Here is a 21,568-nt window from a genome sequence, read left to right on the forward strand (position 1 = left end):
GTGTTTTCCATCCTCTCTGCCCTCATTCAGCCCCACTCCAGCCACACACTGGCCCACACTCACCTTCCACACCTGCCATCCTTCCACCTGAAAGGCCCACTTGCCTCCTGACGACCTTCTCTCTGTCAGTATCCCTCTACACCCCAGGGTAGGTCATCAGGGAGACAAGCCTGCATCTCCCACTCAATAGATAGGACCCGGAGAGCTAGGAACCCCCCTCAACTCCATCCTTTGTATTCTCAGCCCCAGCAGACTGGCCACACACAACAGGGGCTCAATAAAAGTTTGGATGAAAGAATGAACACGAGTGGGTCAATAACAGCGCACGAGAAGAGGCTTGTTTTGGAGTTCCTGATGGTCCACGGAGCCGTGGGGGAGATGCCGATCTGGGAATTGAAAACTTGGCGGTCAGGTCCTATGACGAGAGTCCAAGGGGTGGGGGCAGTCAGCAGGATTCAGATGCTGGTGACTGAAGCTAGGAGGGGGCGAGGGGGGCCGGCATGAGGAGGTGGGTGGCCCAAGAGAGATGTGAGGAGGGGTTGTGGGTGGGGGTGGGAGGGGTCTGTGGGGGAGACAAGGTAGAAAGGGCCAAGAGGCGGCAGCAGTGGTCCGGGTGGAAGGGGGCGGGGAGAGTGCTCTGTAGGCAGAGAGGGGGCCATGGCGCCAAAGCAGCAGGATGGTGAGTGGACACGAGCTAGAAGGTCCTGGAGAGCCTGGGCAGTTAGCACGGGGACCTCCAAGAGCTGCTGGAAAGACCTTCCAGTGCCAGGGGAGTGAGGGAGGGGAAACCAGGTGCGTGTTGCCCTGGGAACAAGAGGCTGGATGGGGCTGGAGGGGCCGCTTCTCCCACCCGAACAGCAGGTCTGGGAGCTCTCGGCCAAGTGAAGCCTGAGTCCTGGGGCCCCTCCCCCCGGCTGTGACCCTGGCTCCCAGGTCCCTGCATGACCCCATGAGCAGCCTCATCTACCTCTGACCAGCTGGAGGGCACAGCAAGCTGTGAGGCTGGGCCAGTCACATTGGGGAGGGGCAGGAGCCCCAAAGCCCATCATCAGAGCCCCCTTCCTCTGCATTCCCACAGGGACCCCTAAGGCCCACGATGAGGGCTCCTTCCCGGGAGCCTATAACTCTCAGGGAGAGCAATGAAAAAGCAGAGACCAAGCGTCTAGCCTCGGATGAATGGATAAGCAAGATGTGGTCCATGCATACAATGGAATGTTATTCAGCCCTAAAAGGAAGGAGATTCTGACACGTGCTACAGCACAGATGAACCCTGAAGACATGCTAGGAAAAGTAAGCCGAGCACAGCAGGACAAGCACATGTGATTCCAGTTATCTGATGGGCCTGGAGTGGTCTAATTCACAGAGACAGAAGGTAAAATGGTGCTTGCCAGGGGCTGGATAGGGGAGGTGGGGAGCTAGTGCTTAATGGGGATAGAGCTTCAGATTCATAAGATGAAAAGAGTTCTGGAGATGGAGGGGGTGATGGTGGTAGAACAAAGTGAAGTACTTAATACCACCGAACTGTACGCTTATAAATGGTTAAGATGTGGACTCCTGGTGATACAGTGGATGGGAGTTCACCTGCCAATGAAGGGGATACGAGTTCGATCCCTGGTCCGGGAGGATTCCACATGCCACAGAGCAGCTATGCCCGTGTGCCACAACTACTGGGCCCAGGTGCTACAACTACTGAAGCCTGTGCACCTGGAGCCTGTGCTCTACCAGAGAAGCCAGGGCACTGAGACGCCCCGTGCACCACAAGCAGCCCTGCTCGCCACAAGAGAAGGCCCTCAGGCAGCAACAAAGACCCCGTGCAGCCAAAAATCAAATAAATAACTTTTAAAGGTGGTTAAGACATAATTTTGATGTTATGTACATTTTACCATGATTAAGATAAGAGAGAGAAAAATCAAACCCTTAAGCCAAGAGAAGTCTTTCCAGATGGCCTTTGGGCACCCAGGTGCCAACTGTGGAGACCCCAGCACACACCCTCTTTGTCGGGTGGACTCTCCCAGGACATACAGGCCAGGCGGGAACACTAGGCTGAGGGTGCTAGTGCCAGGGTCTCTTCCCCAGTTCTAGCTGAAATGTTGGGAATGAGGGTTCCATGCCCCAGGCATGCCTCACCTCATGCCAAACGCTCTCTTGTGCGATGGCACTAACCCTCTTTAAAAGAAGGTTCCAAAGGTTCTGTCTCCAGCCCAGACCTCTCTCTTGAGCCCTAGGCCTACCTGCCATCTGGACATATCTGCAGAGACCATCTCCACCTGGGATAGGTTCAAGGCACACCCATGTCTCCTTAGCCCCCAGCCCTCCCTAAAGGGTCACCAGCCACTCTGACCTCTCAACAGACACCTGCAACTCTTCCCACTTCTTCATGCCCTACGCCCAACAAGTCACCAAACCTGCCAATTTCACCCTGAAAATGTGGTCACTGCCATCTGCCCGGCAGGAAACAGATGTGACGGAACCCAAGGCAACATTTTGAACAACCAGAGGCCCCGAGGGCAGAGCCGGCAGCTGTGTGTGACCACAAGCAGCTTGTCCAGCGAGGGCTGTTCACAGCTGGGGCACCTGTCAAGACCATGTCACCAGGTTGATCCTAGATTTCTACTCAGTGTGGCATTGACATCCCACACGTCCACAGCCTTGGGACCGCATGACCCACCACCTCCTTCACTCCTCCAGAGGTACCCCGAGGGTGGCTGAGGCTTCCATGCCCACCATCATCCACAGGGGGAATTCAAGATGGTTAAGCTCAGGCTTAGGTCTGGCACAGCACTTGTGGATCAACCACTTCCACATTCCTGCTGTCCAGCCCTGCCTGAAAGCCCAGGCCTGCCTTGCCCAGGCCCAGCCTTGGTGGGGGGGCGCAGCCAGGGTTGTGCCTTGGCAGCTCCTCCAACGGAGGCCCAGGGAGCCTGTGTGCTATGTCACCCAACCAGCAGACACACTTCTTCATTATTTTGGGCAAGGAATAGAACTTTTAAAACACAAAACAGCAGGAAGTTTCCCAAATGTTTTTTGGGTTGCAGCGGGTGGTGCGTGGCAACAGGACAGATCCCTCTCTAGAGCCACCCTCCCCTTGGCCCAGCCAGGAAGGACCCTCAGCTCCAAGTCTGGAAAAGTACCTTTACCCCAGCTCACCCTCCAAAGTCCACATCTTGGATATTTACGTGCATGAAGTCACTTCAGTCGTGTCTGACTCTGTGACTCCGTGGACCGTTGCCTGCCACGCTCCTCTGTCCATGGGATTGTCCAGGCAAGAATACTGGAGTGGATTGCCATGCCCTGCTCCAGGGGATCTTCCCAACCCAGAGACTGAACTCATGTCTCTTCTGTCTTCTGCATTGGCAGGTGGATTCTTTACCACTAGCGCCACCTGGGAAGCCCCTTGGACACTTAATGCTTCCTCTAACAGCTTCTTAGGAAGAACTTACAGGTAACCTGACATTACATCTAAGATTTGTTTCCCAACAAGCCAGGAAAGGGCTTCCCAGGTAGCACAGTGGTAAAGAATTTGCTGCCAATGCAGAAGATGCAAGAGATACCGGTTCAAACCCTTGGTCAGGAAGATCCCCTGAAGGAGGAAATGGCAACCTGCTCCAGTATTCTTGCCTGAAGAATCCCATGGACAGAGGAGCCTGCTGGGTTACAGTCCATGGGGTCCCAAAGAGTCAGACACGACTAAGCATCCGAGCCATACACAAGCCAGGAACAGTATGTGTGTGTGATGTGTGTTTATGTGTGGGTGGGGGCGGGCGTGCATATGTGCATATACATTCATGTGTGTGCATGCTGACACTTGAAGCTGGTGAGGGAACCTTATATTTCTCTCAATTTTGGTATATGTTTGAAATTTTCAATAATCATAACAATTTTTTACTTAAAAATTAACACATGCTTCCTTAAGGAAAGGCTAAGGTGATGGAGGTGGGAGGCTGTACTGATTAAGGGCTTAGGTGCCAAAATCCCTAACCTTGGCCAAGCCATGTGGACAGCGGAAGAACCCACTTGCTGCCCTGGGTTCTTAGGAAAAAGACAAGGGTTAATGTGTCAAGGACTCAGATCAGAGCCTAGTAGCAGATAACATTATTTCTCTTTAATATTCTTATTCTTACCATCATCAGTGTCAGACAAGATCTCACCCATAAAGCACTTAGCAGCACAGTGTCTGGCACCTACTGGAGCAGAATTTTTACTCTTAAAAGGGGGGTGGGGGGAGGCTATCAGATAACCGAGATATAGGAGAGCACTCGGCTGAAAGTCCAAAATAAAGGTCCTTTTAAGCCTGAATTTCATTAGTCAGGCCTGTGGAGGAAGGATGAGATTATGCATCCCTAGGTGGATCGAGGCACACCCTGTGCTTCTGTCCTGATTAAGAAGCTCATTCTCAAACTTTTCAGGAACAAAGATAAATCGATCATGAACAACAGCCAGAATCTAGCTCTTGGGAGGAATTGTTGCAAAATTCCCAGACGAAGCTCGTGAACACAGCTCGAAAACTGTATGAATCAGAGGTTTTACTAAATGTGAAAATACAAGGCAGGCAAGTCTCTGCTCACCCAGGAGGACAGGGAAGGTGGGAGAAGGTACGGCCCTGAGGGAACATGCAGCCATCATTCTCAGCTCAGCAGCAGGCAGTGTGGGCCTCCACCAGCTGGACACCTACCCTCCTCCCCTGCTTCAAAGGAAGATGACTGCCCAGGCCATGTCAGAGTTTTACTAGGAAACTCAAGGGAGCCCACTGAAGGGTGGTTTCAGACTTGCTAGAGCAGCCCAATGAAAGTAGCCTCTCCCAGCTCCAAAGTGACATCACTGGGGACCCCGGGCAGAACCACTCCTCCCTAATAAGCCCCAGAATCCACTGATTCTCCCTAAAGCCCCAACCTCTCTGACGCCAGGCCTGCCCTGCTCGTGACTGTCAGAGCCACTGCGGTCAATGTGCCTCTGTTTTTATTCTCTCTGCTTCCCTAGTGGGAGCCAGACTGGGAAAGGAAAGGAAGTTTGTAGAGTTATTATTGCATTAGGCCATGCCACCCCATCTCTCTCTCTCTCTCTCCATCTACTGGGTAAAGCTTGCTCTGCAGAAGACAAAGCAGTAAGAGAACAAGAAAACTGAAATGATCCGATCCAGCCCATCACTTGACATCTGGGGAGATACGAAGTGCCTGGCCCATGATCTCAGCACTAGCGACAGTAACCAATGACAGTAACCAACCAGGAACAGTTAGGGCTCCCGAGATTTGGTCCACAAGCTCTGGCTGTGCAGTCTGGGTAAGCCAGCCACCCTCTCTGGGCTTCTGCAGGAAAGGAAGGGTCGGCCCAGATGAATGCCCCATAAGTATTAATAAGACACGGCTTCCCCAGCTCTGTGATTCCAGTGGGGGAGCCACTGGGAAGGGGGTGGTGTCAGGAATGGGTTCATCAGAAAAGGGAGGGACAGCCCCGTCCCCTAGCTTGCTTTCTGTCCTCACACCCAAACCAGGATTCCAGGTTTGCCCCCCCTAAATGTTCTACCCAGGAGAGAATTCTTTCAAGGACACCAGGCTTTAGTCACCAGAGATGCTTTTTTACCATCAACACCTGTTAAAACTCAACTCATGACCAGTTTCTGATGCTACTGGCTGGAGCATTTAATTAAATATTACTCACTCAGGAAGCGGCCCCTGCCAACTCACCCCCGAACTGTTCAGTTCATTTTCAGAGAAAAAGAGAGAGGGAGGGAGGAGCCTGCACCCTCCTCAGCTGGTACCAGGCACCCTGCCCTCCTGCCCTGTACCCTGGTTCAGGACAGCCCTGTTTTGAGAACCAAGCTGGGAAAGGCAAGTTAAGCGGATCCAGAAGCCAGCGATCCCCACTGCCAGGTTACCATGGATGGCACACACACACACACACACACATACACACACTCAAGCTACACAGACACACACGCACTCAGAGATGCACACACATTCACAGAGACACACTCACCACACACACACACTCTGAGGTGCACACTAACTCGCACAAAGACACACACTCTGAGACACACAGGCACACACACACAAACACATCACACATACACATTCATACACTTATTCACGCACACACGCAGACGGGCTCACAAAGACACATACTCAGCACACACCATACTCACACACACAATTCGCCGTCCCTCCCCGGCATACTAAGCCATCGCCCCGCGGGGCCGTTAGCATTGCCGGGAGCCTCTGCCTTGAACTTGAACAGGACAGCTACCACCGACTGACTCGGGCTGCTCTGGATTTTCTGTTTTAATCGATTTCCCGACAGAACTCTCGGCTCTCCCCTGGTTGCCCGAGCAGCCGCGGCGGCTCCGGGGCGGCGGGGAGGGCGGCGCCGCCCGGGGTGTCGCCCGGCGGGCTCCCTGGGGGAGGCGCCGCCGGCGGAGCTGGGGACCCCCGAGGGTGCTAGTTGGGCCGCGATGCGGATCCCGGCCCCTGCCGGCGGGAAAAGCGAAAGTAACTCCGTGGAGTGGGGTCGCGCTGCCCCTGAGCGGAAGGGGCAGGTCGGCGCCCCCGCCTCCGCCATAGGGATGGTCCTGAGGCCCCCCCGGCGTCTGGGCGACTAGAAGTCGCCGGGGGCCGCCATGCGTCCCGGGCTTCTTTTTAGGTCTGCAGCCGCCAAGGCTCAAATCCCGGGTCCGACGGTCTCCGGGGCCGCCTGGACTCCCGCCCCGTCTCGTCCCCGCAGGTGGGGCCCGGGGCCGTGCGACCTGCCCGCGCCTGCACGGGCAGCAGCCGCAGCAGCAATGGGCGGCGCCCCGGGCCCCTCTCCTGGGACCCGTGCCGAGAGAAGGGTTCCCCATGCACCCGTACCAGGTCTCCAGGCGGGACGCCACCCCAGCCCCGCGCCCGGGTGCCCACTCGATCCCCAGGTGCTGCGATTCCAGCGCGCGCCGGGCCGGGACCCCCACCCACCCAGTCCCCGCGCCCGGCCCTGCCTACCGCTCCGGGGAGGCTGCCGCCGCCGCCCGCTCTACAGGGCCGAGGAGGCTTCTCGCCGCAGGGAGCGAAGTCGCCTCCTCCCCGCGGCCCCGGCGCCAGCGCTGGAGCCTGGTGCCTGCTGCGAGCGCGCTACTTCTGTGCAAAGAAGAAAATGCAACCGAAGGCTTTAAAGTGAAAAAGGAACGCGCTAGGGGCGGGACCAGCCCGCCCCCGTCCCGCCCCGCCCCTCTTCTCTTGCCTCGCCCCTCCCCCGGCTGGGGCTCAGGCGGCAGCGCTGGGGGCGCCGTGCGCGGCTGGGCCCGCGGCTGGGGCGCGGGGCGGGTGGTATGTCACGTGCCCGGAGGTCATTGCACCGCCTCTGCCGCCGCCCCCCTCCTCTGCCTGCGCCATCGCCCCACCCGGAGGCCATCGGGGCGCTCCGGGCGGCGCCGAGGCTGTGGTCCCTCCGGAGGCGTCTTTGGGAAACGCTGGGCAGCCTCCGCTGGGTAAGAGGCCTTGGTTGCAACACCCGGAGGGCTGCAGCGGTGCTGGGTCAGCGTAGGGGCGGGGTGGGGGTGGGGTGGGGGTGCTTACTACTAATAATTTTTTTTGTCTCTTGGGAGGGTCAGGGTTATTTCAATAACCCTGGCAGCAAGGATTTGCTTGTTTAGTCGCTCAGCCCTGTCCGGCTCTTTGTAACCCCCTGGGCTATAGCCCACCAGGCTCCTGTGTCCATGGGATTTTCCAGGCAAGAATACTGGAGTGGGTCGTCATTTCCTTCTCCTGGAGATCTTCCCACCCAGGGATCGAACCCACTTCTGTTGCATTGCATGTGGATTCTTTTCTGCTGAGCCACCTAGGAAACCCTCATCTCAAATTATCAGAAACTAAAATTTCTGTACTTCTAGGGCACAGGAGAGCAGTTTATTGGCCAGCAGATAATCCAAGGACTGCCAGTCCTGCTGGAGCCCACCCCCGACTGAGGCATTTCCATCTAGGTGGGCCCAGGGAGGGTGTCTTGGGATTCCCAGACCCTGAGGGGCCAGTACCAGGGCATCACCAGCTTCTTGATGGCCTTAAGCATACACCTGGTGGTTCCCCATGAATGTTTGTTAAATGAATGAAAGAGTGCCAGGCGGGTACCCACCACCCCCACCCCACCAAGACTTGTCCGTATACAAGTGTCAGTTGGCTCCAAGCCACCAAAGGAGTTTTCCTCCACTCCCCTCAACAGAGCAGTCACTTGCACTCTAAAACTGGGAAGATTTTAAAGAAAGAACTTTTTAAAGACCAAATCTCTTTACATTCCTCCACCCCCAGTAGTGTGTAGTGTTCACCGAAGGGCACGGAAGATTCACACTGGAGAAGCTGTTAAGAAGAATGTGGTTCCGTAGTAATTTCATCTTTACCATAACTGTAAGGGCAGAACTGTTACACTGACTGTAGAGATCAGGCAGTGAGCCCTGTAGGGGTTCCTGGGCACAGGGAGCCTTTCCGTTCAGCCTCCAGCACCTCCTGGGAGTTCTAAAGGGCTGTTTCAAGCAGTTGCATATCCAGGAAGAGGGGCGATGCAGAGTCAAGGGAGGAACAACCAAGAAACAGCCTTGGGGTAGAGTCCTCATTCTGCCTCAAGGGACACACGTAACAGTATCTTAAAGCCCTTGATGGGGCACGAGTGGTGAAGAATCTGCCTGCCAACGCAAGAGACACAACAGACTCAGGTTCCATCCCTGGGTGGGGAAGATCCTCTGGAGTAGGAATTGGCAACTCACTCCAGTATTTTGCCTTGAAACTTCCATGAACAGAGGAGCCTGGTGGACTGCAGTCCATGGGGTCACACAGAGGCGGACACGACCGAGTACACTGAGTACATAGAATTGAAACCCAACAAATGGAAGATGTCAGCATTCTCCATGCCTTGGGAGGACCACCTGAGGCCAGACTGAAGAAACCAAAGTTCATCAAAAAGAGTACCTGGTGGACTTTCCTGGCAGTCCAGTGGTTAAGACTCCTCTGTTTCACTGTAGGGGACTTGGGTTCAATCCTTGGTCGGGAAACTAAGATCCCACATGCCTGACTGTGTGGCCAAAATTTTAAAAATAAAGATCACCTGAGAGCAGATCAAAGGACTGCAGGCCCTGCACACAGCCTAGTCTTACCAGCAACCCCACCCTTGTACTATTGTTATAAAACTCCTCATCAAATCCTCCAGTGTTGAGACACACAGTTTTCAAAGACAGGAGCCCACAGAGGCCTCCTTTGCCTGGCAAAGCAATAAGGGTATTCTTTTCTATGTCACCCAAAACTCTGTTTCAGAGGTTCAGTTCGGCACCACTGCCCAGAGGCCAAGATTCCAGCATCAGCAGGAGTAACTGGTGAAAGGCCTCGTCATAACAGAGCTTGGAGTTCAACTTTGTTGTTCTTCTTCAATCATTAAGTCGTGTCCGACTCTGCAACCCCATGGACTGCAGCACACCAGGCTTCCCTGTTCTTCACCATCTCCCGGAGTTTGCTCAAACTCATGTCCATTGAGTCAGTGCCATCCAACCATCTCATCCTCTGTTGCCCCCCTCTCCTTCTGCCTTCAATCTTTCCCAGCATCAGAGTCTTTTCCAATGAGTGGGTTCTTCGCATCAGGTGGGCAAAGTATTAGAGCTTCAGCTTCAGCATCAGCCCTTCCAGTGAATATCCAGGGTTGATTTCCTTTAGGAAATTTAGACTGAGGCAGACCAAGGTATAATTCAAGTGGCAGTCCATCCATCTGGGACCTGAGACCCCACCTTTGATACGAGGACCCTGAAACACACTGTTCCAGGTAAGACAGCCTCAGCACTCCCACATATCAGCTCTGATCCAGTGGGTAATGAGATCTCACTGACCTAAATATCCCAGAGGAATCCCTGGGGAGTGAGCCTTCCTCTCCTCCAGAACGTGGGCAGGTAGGTCAACCGATGCTGGGAAGCTGGTCATCCCGCAGTGACCGGGAACAGTGTTGAGCAATAGTGGAGTCCAGATTGTATGAAAGGGGTGTATACTCGTCCTATCAGCACGAACAGTATTGTTTTGTTAAAAAGATACATGTTGTTGTTCAGTCCCTAAGTCGTGTCCAACTCTTTGTGAGCCCCCTGGACTGCACCACGCCAGGCTTCCCTGTCCTCCACTATCTCCCAGAACCTGCTCAAATTCATGTCCATTGAGTCGGTGATGCCATCTAACCATCTCATCTTCTCCCGCCCCCGTCTGTCTTGGCCTTCAGTCTTTCCCAGTATCAGGGTTGTTACATATTGTGACATCAGCAGATAACCATCCAGGAATTTGAAGACTGACTCAAGTCTTAAACCACTTATCTGTCATTCCATGGGGGTGAGTAGGGAGGGGGCATGATTCTGGGCTTCTGGTGGTGTCATCTCCCCCCTCAACTGCACCTCGACCTCCACTTACATTTCATCACTTGCATAAGCACAGCTTGCTCCCTTCTCTGTTTTGGGAAAATTATGGGGAGAAATTGTTAGATAACAAATTAGCTGTCGGCTGCTTTTTCTTTTTTTTTTTCTCTTGTGGCCACACCACACAGCATGCCAGATCTTAGTTCCCTGACCAGGGATCAAACTCATGCCCCTTGCAGTGGAAGCTTGGAGTCTTAACCACTGGACCACCAAAGAAGTCTCTCAGCTGCTGTCTGTGATGATAAAAGGTCTGTCCAGAACTATCTCAGACACACTGCAAGCCTTTAGAGCAGACTTCTGCTGCCTTCACAAGCTCCCACCTCCTCGGGGCTCCCATTGTCTCTGAGTCCCTTTTGGTGTTTGAAGGGAATGGACGAGAGATTTGGTATTAGACAAGTAATGCAGACCCCAGCTGCCATTCACCAACTGTGTAGTCTTGATTGTTGTTGTTCAGTAGCTAAGTCACGTCCGACTCTTTGCAACCCCATGGACTGCAACTCACCAGGCTTCTCTGTCCTTCACTATCTCCCAGAACTTGCTCAAACTCATGTCCATTGAGTTGGTGATGCTATCTACCATCTCATCCTCTGATACCCTCTCCTCCTGCTCTCAATCTTTCCCAGCATCACGGTCTTTTCCAGTGAGTCGACTCTTCCCATCAGGTGACCAAAGTATTGGAGCTTCAACTTCAGCATCAGTCCTTCCAATGAATACTCAGGGTGGATTTCCTTTAGGATTGACTGGTTTGATCTCCTTGTAGTCTCAAGAATCTTCCAGCAGGCACTGTCATTCACCAGCTGTGTAACCTTGGGTGAGTTACCTTATCTTTCTAGGACCCAGTTTCCTCCTCTGTTGAATCGCTTACATGTTTCCCAGAATTTGGTGGTGGGAGAAGGGTAGCAGTCATGCCACAAATATTAATTGAGCACAACATGTGCAAGGTATTGTGTTAAAATGAAATGCAGAAAGTTTTGAGGAATGTCAAGATAATAGACACATTTTAGATATTATTACTTTATTATTGGAGTATGATTGTTTTTCAGTGTTGTGTTACTTGATGCTGTACAACAAAGTGAGTCAGAGATACTATTATTGACAATTAAAAAAAAAAAAGTTTTCTAGAAAAGCATGGGATCCATAACACAAAAGTGTGACAAGATCCACCAGAACAAAAAGAACTGAAACATATTTTTCAAATTTAGACCCATTCTGCATCCTTAATACGAGATGTCATGAAGTGAAACTGAAGTAGAGTAGACCTTACCTTTCAGAACTTTGATCTTATAGCATTCATGAGTTAGTGCGTGCGTGCTCAGTCAGTCGTGTCCAGCTCTCTGTGACCCCATGAAATGTAGCCTGCCCTGCTCTGCTCATAGGATTTCCTGGGTAAGAATACAGGAGTGGGTTGCCATTTCCTACTCTAGGGGATCTTCCTGATCAGAAATCGAACCCAAGTCTCCCATGTCTCCTGCATTGGCAAGTGGATTCTTTACCACTGTGCCACCTGAGACTTGGTAGACATTCTCTTCTTTAACTCTTCTGGGGTTCACTCCGGATCACATAATTAGCAGACAGTGACACCTGCTGGTAGAGTGTGATATTGCAGTGTAGCTCTATCAGACACTGCTGGTCATCAGAACAAAGGGGTGATGTTGAGCAAAGTTTCCGCAGGTTAATTTTTTTTTTTTTTAATTTTTTTAGCTGCATCATGTGGCATGTGGGATATTAGTTCTCTGACCAGAAATCGAACCTGTGACCTCTGCATTGGAAGCATGGAGTCTTAACCACTGGACCACCAGGGAAGTCCTCAGCTACTTTAAATGAGATATTGGGTAGCAACCAGGCTTGAGGAGAGTTCCTATGACCTTGAGAAGAAATGAATAGATGACCTTGGATTTGTCACAATAATTATTGAAAAGTTCTTCAAAAACACTTTTAGTGCCAAGAAGTGAGCTGGCTGAGATCTTGATGCCTATCTTGACTCTCCACTGGACATTTTCAATAGTCTTTCAGTGTATTTTTCCCCCATGGGAACATCTTCACTATTATAGTCAAATGCCAGTACAAGTGAAGCACCTCTCCAAGTATTTATTCTTTTACTAAATATTGAAGAACCGAATGAATAAGTATTGAACAGCACTATTCTGCAGGCTGGAGAGAGAGCAGTGAACAAAATGGACCAGGCTCCTTACCTCAGAGAATTTCCATGGGAGGGGGCGAGACAGAAAATAAACAGTAAATGAGATCATGTCAGAGAGTAACTGATAAGAAAGAGTCGTTTTATATAAATTTGCTCTGTGGACTATTTTTCTTTAGGAACAAACGTGTATTCAAGTGGACTCAGTTCGACCGTTAAGACTACATATGGGACTTCCCTGGTGGTCCTGTGGCTAAGACTCCATGCTTGCAGTTCAGGGGGCACAGGTTTGATCCCTGGTCAGGGAACTAGATCCCAGATGATGCAACTAAGAGTTCGCATGCCGCAGTTAGGAGCTCACGTGCTCTGACTAAGGCTTGGTACAACCAGCCAAACAAATATATACATTTCTAAATCTCTATGAAAAGGTTCTAGAAAGGTCACCCGTCGTCCCAAATGACAGAGCAGAGACCTCTGATAGTCAGGGACTCATATTTCCTTCCTGTTCCCCCACAGCAGTTTGCCACGTTTGGTCGACCCCTTGAAAATGAGTCCGGACTCAGCTTTGACCTCTGTATTCCATGCTTATCTCTGGATACCCATTCTTCCAGCTAGAGGCTCTACTACCACACTCATTAAGCAAGCATTTTAGTGAGAGTGAGCTCCCATTCTGTGCTGCGAGCTTTTAAGGTTTAGCATTGATCCCACAAGAGACCAGTTTGGAGAAAGAGATGAATCAGCTCCCATTCTGCCTCACTGCTGGCAAAATGCCTCCAAGACCTTACAGCATCAGTCCTTTCACTTTTCTGCACAAAGCCTGGCACTTTCTGGCTGGGAATTGGTGATGCCGGTTCTGTATGCTCACTGGCAATGTCCTGAATATGTCTCTCCAGGAGAGAGCAGGTTGGAAGAAGAAAGAATTAAGGTATCCAGGGGCTTCCTTGGTGGCTCAGTGGTGAAGAATCTCCCTCACAGTGCAGGAGGCACAGGTTTAATCCCTGGTCTGGGAGGATGCCCATGTGCCATGGAGTGCCTTAAACTAGGCACCACATGCACCACGACCATTGAACCTGTGCTCCAGAGCCCACGAACCGAAACTACTGAAGCCTGCATGCCCGAGAGCCTGTGCTCTACAAGAGAGTAGACCCCGATTGCTGCAACTGGAGAAAAAGCCTGGGCAGCAACCAAGACCCAGCACAACCAAAAGTAAACAAATAAACTTTAAAAGAGAGAAAGAATTAAGGTATCCAAACCTATAGTAAGATTGTGGAGGAGGATTCTGTGAGTAGAGAAGGCTGCCCAGCTGAAGTTCCAGGCTGAGCAGGGAAGCTTCGGTCAGCCTCCTGCCTGACCCTAGGAACAGGTTCTGAGAGGTAACTTCCAGACGTGGGAACACGCCGTCTGTCATTGAGAGCAGAAGGGAGAAAGCAGGGCACTGCTGGGTGTGGCCGGCAGGGCAGCACGCTCTCTCGGGCAGGGCACCCAGGCTGACCGCTGGCTGGCTGTGGGCTGTGGGGCATCTACAGGGTTGGTATAATGAAAGGAGAAATCACTAGAGCGATTAGGGAAGTGAGGAGAGAGTCCACCCCAGGATTTCCCTCTGCAGCATGATGAAATTAGATGGGCATCTCTATGCTCTTCCATGGGATCTTAATGTTGACCTTTGCATTAAATCTCCCAGACACTTTCCTGAAGGCCAGCACTGGGCCTGTCAAACTTGCAAAGCATGCAGGACCCTCCTGGAATTCTGCATCTGTTTATGCCCATATGCTTGATCTTGCTCAAGCAAATGCTGATTGAAAACTGCTGGAGAGAAATATTTATTGTCCTCTACCCCAGCCACTGGAGATGGTCCTTCCCCACCCCTGTGACCTGGAACTCAGACTTGTTTAGGCCAATGGGATGTGAGCAGTGTGTGATGCAAACAGACTGAAATGAGCCTGCACCACTGGGCTCTACTTCTTGGCACCTCTGTGACCATCAGGAGAAGAGCTTCTCAAGAGTCTCTACTACCCCTTCTTCCTTGGGATGAACGCATAGAACAGAGCTCTGAGCCACATCAGGGAGCCCTAGATTCCAAAGCAAAGTCACCCAGTCAAGCCTGGTGGGAGCAACTGGCCCCCAGCCATCCTGCAGAAATGTGAGTGAGAACAAATGATTTGTGACTGGAAGCTACTGTGTTTTAGGGTGGTTTGTTATGCAGCAACAGCCGACTGATGCAAGAGCCTACAGTGCGCTGAGCTCAAAGTAAAGTAAGAGTGAAAATAACTCCTGTGACCTGTCTACAGAGGAAGGGGTACATGGGAGAGCGTGCAATGGGAAGACAGAATCGGGTCGGATAGGATGAGAGCTGGGAGCTGGAGAAGAGGCAGAGGATGACTAGCAGGCAAGGAAGGAAAATCCAGGCAGAGAGGCCCTGGGACAATGCTTCACACACAGGTGGGAGCTTGACACTTGGAGGAGCTGCAGCAGGGAGTTGGAGGAGCCAGGAGAGATGGGGGAGGGGGCATTCATGTGGGCTGAAGGGACAGGCAGAAGGCATACTGCCTAGAGCCTTGTGAGCACGTTAATTATTCCGATACACGTTTTGCATATATCACTTCCACTGCTGAGTGGTAATCAGATTGGAGGAAAACAATCAAGCAAGGTAAAATAATCATAGTTGAGCCATTAAACAAAGCCAGGGACCTTTAGTTGCTTCTCAAGGACTACAGATAATATGCTTAGCCATGTCCTTTGACATTGAAAAAGCAAAAGAGTTCCAGAAAAACATCTGCTTTATTGACTATGCCAAAGCCTTTGACTGTGTGGATCACAACAAACTGTGGGAAATTCTTAAGGAGATGGGAATACCAGACCACCTGACCTGCCTCCTGAGAAATCATATGGAGGCCAAGAAGCAACTGTTAGAAGTGGAGGTGAAACAATAGACCAGTTCCAAATCAGGAAAGGAGTAGATCAAGGCTGTATATTGTCACCCTGCTTATTTAACTTATATGCAGAGTACATCATGAGAAATGCTGGACTGGATAAAGCACAAGCTGGAATCAAGACTGCCGAGAGAAATATCAGTAACCTCAGATATGCAGATGACACCACCCTTAAGGCAGAAAGTGGAAAAAGAACTGAAGAGCCTCTTGATGAAAGTGAAATAGGAGTGGAAAAGTTGGCTTAAAACTCAACATTCAGAAAACTAAGATTATGGCATCTGGTCCCATCACTTCATGGCAAATAGATGGGGAAACAGTGGAAACAGTGACAGACTTTATTTTGGGGGGCTCCAAAATCGCTGCAGATGGTGTCTGCAGCCATGAAATTAAAAGACACTTGCTCCTTGGAAGAAAAGTTATGACCAACCTAGACAGCATATTAAAAAGTAGAGACATTACTTTGCCAACAGGGGTCCATCTAGTTGAAGCTATGGTTTTTCCAGTAGTCATGTATGGATGTGAGAGTTGGACTATAAAGAAAGCTGAGCACAGAAGAATTAATGCTTTTGAACTGTGGTGTTGGAGAAGACTCTTGAGAGTCCCTTGGACAGCAAGGAGATCCAACCAGTCCAACTTAAAGGAAATCAGTCCTGGATATTCATTGGAAGGACTGATGCTAAAGCTGAAACTCCAACACTTTGGCCACCTGATGCAAAGAACTGACTCATTTGAAAAGACCCTGATGTTGGGAAAGATTGAAGGCAGGAAGAGAAGGGGATGACAGAGGATGAGATGGTTGGATGGCATCACCAACTCAATGGACATGAGTTTGAGTAAACTCCAGGAGTTGGTGATGGACAGGGAGGCCTGGTGTGCTGCAGTCCATGGGGTCGCAAAAAGTCAGACATGACTGAGCGGCTGAACTGAACTGAGCTGAACCTTTGAGCTATTTTGCAGATACTAAAACCCCCACCATGACCTTCCCTGATGGAAAGTGAAAGTGAAAGTCACTCAGTCATGTCCAACTCTTTGTGACCCCCATGGACTATAGCCCACCAGCCTCCTCTGTCCATGGAATTCTCCAGGCAAGAATACTGGAGTGGGAAGCCATTCCCTTCTCCAGGGGATCTTCCTAACACAGGGATCAAACCCAGGCTCCTGCACTGCAGGCAAATTCTTTACCATCTGAGACACCAGGGAAGCCCTCCTCGACGGCTCAGCAGGTTAAGAATCTACCTGCAATGCAGGAGACCCAGAAGACTCGGCTTCAGTCCCTGGGCTAGGAAGATCCCCTGGTGGAGGAAATGGCAACCCATTCCTGTATTCTTGCCTGAAAAATCCCATGGACAGAGGAGCCTGGTGGGCTACAGTCCTAAGGGTGGCAAAGAGTTGGACAGGACTGAGTAACTAAGCACACGCAAAACCCACAGCAGGTGCAAGATAACTATATACTGCCCATAGGCATGCAGACCCCAGGCTGGTTGGAACCAGAAGGTAAATGATGCTGACTCCCACTTGCCTCACCACTCACCAATCACAACCAATCAGAAGAATGTCCACAAACTGATCAGAACCCCCCTCCCCTCCCCTATCTTTTTCTGGGTCTTCATTGCTTTGCTCTAGCTTCTCTAGCTGTGGCAAGTGGGAGCTACTCTTCACCACAGTGCACAGGCTTCTCACTGCCATGGCTTCTCTCGTGGTGGAGCACAGGCTCTAGGGTGGGCAGCTTAGTTGCTCTGAGGCATGTGTAATCTTTCCAGACCAGGGACCAAACTCATGACCCCTTCATTGGCAGGCAGAGTCTCATCCACTGTGCCACCAAGGAAGTCTCACTCCAACTCTTTGTGACCCCATGGACTATAGCCCACCAGGCTCCTCTGTCCTGTCTTCTTAAAAAAACCTTTCCCTGAAAGCTTTTGGGGAGTTCAGGCCTTTTATGCACCAGCTGCCTAGACTCCTTGCTTGGTGCCTGCAGTAAACACTGAACTGCCCTTCACCACAACCCAGGAGCAGTAGACTGGCTTTACTGTGAGTGGGTGCGTGAACTCAAGCTTGGTTTGCTAACAGTGGAAACACTGCTTCTTTCACCAGCTCCCGGGGCACTGGCGACCAAGCTTTTCCTCCAAAGACGAGAAACCAGAGGGATCTTTTGGGGAAAAACTAAACCGTCCAAGAGCAAAGACCTATAGATTCTCACAGTTGAGGGCCCTCAACAAACAAGTGCACTCCACCCATGGATAAGCACCACTCCCACCCTCCCATGCCCCTACTCAGGCTTCTCATCGCAGTGGTGGCTTCTCTTGCTGCGTTGTGGCATTCGGGCTCTAGAGCACGGGCCCAGTAGTTGTGGAGAAAGGGCTTAGTTGCCCCAAGGCATGTGGAATCTCCCTGGACTGGGGTCGAACCCATGTCCCCTGTATGGGGAGGCAGATTCCCAACCTCTGGACTGTCAGGTTAAGTCTCTCCATCCACTTTCTAAGCCTCACTTTCAAAGGTGAAGGGGAGCCAAGGATGGCAGATATTTGAGCAGAGCCTCCAAGCTGGTCAAGATAGGTGAGATTATGATGGTACCAGTTCCCCAGAGCTCAGAGTTTTGACTTATCATCCACACTCCAAATTCATCTCACTTATAGGGAAGCCCTGCCTCCTTCTCAGGGACCCAGACTAGCAGCATCTGCATCATCTGTGGCTATAGCAAAGAGAAGGTACGACCTTCCCTAACAACTCTCTACCTTTACTAATAATTTTGCTGTTGTTTTTCAGTGACCTGAAACTCACAGGAAAGTTGCAAGAACAATGTAAAGAATTTTTTTTTCTTGGACTTCCCTGGTGGTACAGTGGATAAGAATCTGCCTGCCAAGGAAGGGGACATGGGTTTAATCCCTGGTCCAGGAAGATTGCACATGTTGCAGGGCAACAGCAGCATGCGCTGTAATCCCATGCACCACGACTGAGCCCATGTGCTGCGACCGCTGAAGCCTGTGCCCCAGCCAGAGAAGCCACTGCAGTGAGAAGCCCATGCACCTCAACTGGAGAGGAGCCCCCACTTGCTGCAACTAGAGAAAGCCCTCAAAGAGAAAGCAGCAATGAAGACCCAGCCAAACAAAAATAATAAAATTAATAATAATTTAAAATTCTTGAATCACTTGAGAGTTCTGATGTGATCCCTCAACACCCCCCAAAACAAGGCTACTCCCGTACCTAAGCACAATACATCCCTTCAAATCAGGAGCCTCACTTTGGGATGTGAACATATCTAATCCTCAGACCCTACGAGTTCTGCCAGTCGTCCCAATAAAGGCCTTCAGAGCAGAAAGACCCATTCCACAATTACATGTCACCGTTAGTGCTTATCCTTTCCTACACGGCGAGCTGTTCCGGGCTCATTTTACGCTTGCCCTGCTACAGCCATGTTCCCAAGAAGCCCTGATTCCTCTTGCTGGAGAGGAAGATTTAGAAGCCAGGACCTGGGTGTTCCTTCTCACGGCCCTTGCCCATGGTGGACTCTCGCTCGGGGAGTAACCAGGCAGGGTTGGAGCTGAGGCCACAAGGCTCCAGAAGCGGGACTGGTGGATGCCTGTGTTAAGGGGAGTCACAGTTTTCTCGGGGATTTGAGGGAAGAATTAGTGATAGAAAATTAAAAGACAAGGCAATAATTAACCACAGGAAAAACAGAGCAAAACACACACCAGAAAAGAAATTTAATCATAGTATACTATGTGGCTCGGCTATAAATGATATTTAGATGTATGTGTATGTATGTGTGTTTAGTCACTCAGTCATGTCAGATTCTTTTGACTCCACAGACTGTAGCCCACCAGGCTGTTCATGGAATTCTCCAGGCAAGAACACTGGAGTGGGTTGCCATTTCCTTCTCCAGGAGATCTTCCCAATCCAGGGGTCGAACTCTGATCTCCTGCATTGCAGGCAGATTCTTTACCATTGGAGCCACCAGATAAGTCCTTATAATAAATACAATAAATGTTTATTTAATCAAAATGGTGGGGACTCCCCTGGTGATCCAATGGTTAAGAATCTACTAGCAGTGCGGAGGACTTGGCTTGGATCTCTGATCGGGGAACTAAAATCCCACATGACGCAGGACAACAAAGCCTGTGTGCCACAGCTCCCAAGCCTGTGTGCTTGTGCTGCAAGTAGAGAAGCCCAAATGCCACAACTGGAGAGAAGCTCCCAAGTGCCGCAAATAAAGCCCGAGTGCTGCCGTGAAGACCCAGCACAGCCAAAAATTAAAAAAAATAAAAACATAGTGATGTAACTATCTTATGAAGTTGGAAGGAGTGTGGATTTTTATCTCTCATGAAAGGATGTTAATAATAAATGATGTTGATGGCCAACACTTATTGAGAGATTATTTCATGCCAGGCCCAAAGTACATGTGTAAATTATTTTACTCCTTACATGAGCCCCATGGGACAGGTATTACTATCCCACACTATAATAAGAAATCTGAGGCATGATGAGATAAATAACTTATTCATTCTTGTTCTACTAGTAAATGGCAGAGTCTAGATTTGAACCCAAGTAATCTGGCTCAAAAGTCAGCATCTTAGCTATTATTCGATATGGTTTCTTACATTTGGATGATGTCATAGTGAAAAAATAAGCTGTTGAGAAATACAGCTATGAATATCAGAAGAAATAGCTAAAAAAGAATTGTAAGTAGCCACCTCTTGGGTATAGCAACTGGGCGTAGGGAGGGGTGGGACAGGAAATTGCTGGGGAATTTTGCTTTACTTGTTTTACTTTACTCTGAAATGTTAAAAACTACTTGCATGCGCTATTTTGATTAAAACACAAATCGAGTCCAAAAAAGGAGCTTCAAATGGTACAAAGGGATCCCCCGTCCCCTCTCCCCAAGGCATCCCGCTGGCCAGGTTCCTGTGTTCACCCAGACCTATCTGTGCTCTGACCTGGGGGCCATACTCCTCCACACATGGTTCTCCCTTCACTCCTCTCTTGGAGACGGTCCAGTCTGAGCACAAGCATCTCTCTGGAGTGTTCCATGGTGGCTCAGAATCCAGACAGGTATCCTGTCTGGAGGGGGCCCTGGGACAGCTCTTCGCCATGTGCTGAGGACCCACCTGAGCCGGCCACGGAGACATGGGAGCAGGTCTGTCAGGCCCAGGCAGAGCATAGAGCCCCGGGGTCTGAGCCAGAGGGAGAGCTCCTGCCCGGCCGCCAGGTGCCTGGAAGATCTAAAGGAGACCAGGTCAGTAAGCCAGGTGTCCTGGGGCATCAGGGGTCGTTTATGACTTCATCCTGTGATTTCTAGGTCACAGAGATGCCCAGGGCCTCCGGACTTATGGTGCTTTGGACACTGGGTCTGTGACTTTCCTGATGGTCCAGTGGCTAAGACCCCACGCTCCCATTTCAGGCGGTGTGGGTTCCATCCTTGGTCAGGAAACTAGATCCCACATGACACAACTCAGGGTTCGAATGCTGCAATGAAAAGTACTGCATGCCGAAAGAAACTAAGACTTGGTGCAGGCAAATAAATTTTTTTTTTAAATGTCAGGCCCTCCCACCCTGCCCCAGGAATCTGCCCTCAGGAGTGGGCGAGTCCCTCCCTGTCCTCCACCCTGGCCTCGCTCCATCTCCCAGACCGCCATAGCTGCTCAGTGTCGGGGAAGCTGAGTCTGGGTGAGGTCTCCAGGGTGCCCACTCACTACCCAGAAGGAGGAGGACTGGGGTGGAGTGAGCTGAATTTCCTTTCTATTTAAAGAAAAAAACCCAAGTCAATATTTTTAGGTGCCCGCTAAGAAGCTGCTTCCTCTGAACAGGGTCTTCGTCTGCCGTGTGGCGGGGAGGTGACTGACCCAGCCTGCAAGTTAGGATTGGAGGGGGGAGGAAGGGGGGAAAGTGGGGGGAGCCTGCTTCCTGGGCTGGTGCAGTTCAGTTCAGTTCAGTCGCTCAGTCATGTCCGACCCCATGGACTGCAATACTCCAGGCTTCCTGGACAGATGCTAACATCTGGTTTCAAGTGAAGGGTCTGTTTTTTTCCTACTCAGCCAGTAGGTTTGCCTGAAGATCCAGAAGGAACTTGCCGGAAATTGGTGGCAACTTGAACCCAGGCTCCTTCTGGCCTCT

The 21,568-nt window shown here is 51.0% G+C and overlaps 1 protein-coding gene and 1 long non-coding RNA gene across 3 annotated transcripts in view; one reads left to right on the plus strand and one right to left on the minus strand.

Annotated features, from left to right (window-relative positions):
* SPSB1 (splA/ryanodine receptor domain and SOCS box containing 1) overlaps window positions 1–7,163 on the minus strand; it is a 70,269-nt gene extending 63,106 nt beyond the window's left edge. Inside the window, exon 1 of the mRNA XM_055582389.1 lies at window positions 6,969–7,163. The gene's annotated coding sequence lies outside the window, so the exon portion shown is untranslated. The remainder of the gene's footprint in view (window positions 1–6,968) is intronic.
* A 64-nt stretch (window positions 7,164–7,227) lies between these two features.
* LOC129653086 (uncharacterized) lies at window positions 7,228–18,558 on the plus strand. 2 transcript variants are annotated; one of them, XR_008714954.1, is made up of 4 exons: window positions 7,228–7,453; window positions 9,264–9,762; window positions 11,017–11,204; window positions 18,224–18,558. It is a non-coding gene; the product is annotated as an uncharacterized LOC129653086 (long non-coding RNA). The 2 variants fall into 2 exon arrangements; XR_008714953.1 differs by lacking the exon at window positions 9,264–9,762.
* The last annotated feature ends 3,010 nt before the right edge of the window (window positions 18,559–21,568 follow it).

This window comes from Bubalus kerabau, chromosome 5, assembly GCF_029407905.1.
Source record: "Bubalus kerabau isolate K-KA32 ecotype Philippines breed swamp buffalo chromosome 5, PCC_UOA_SB_1v2, whole genome shotgun sequence".
Taxonomy (NCBI): Eukaryota; Metazoa; Chordata; class Mammalia; order Artiodactyla; family Bovidae; genus Bubalus; species Bubalus kerabau.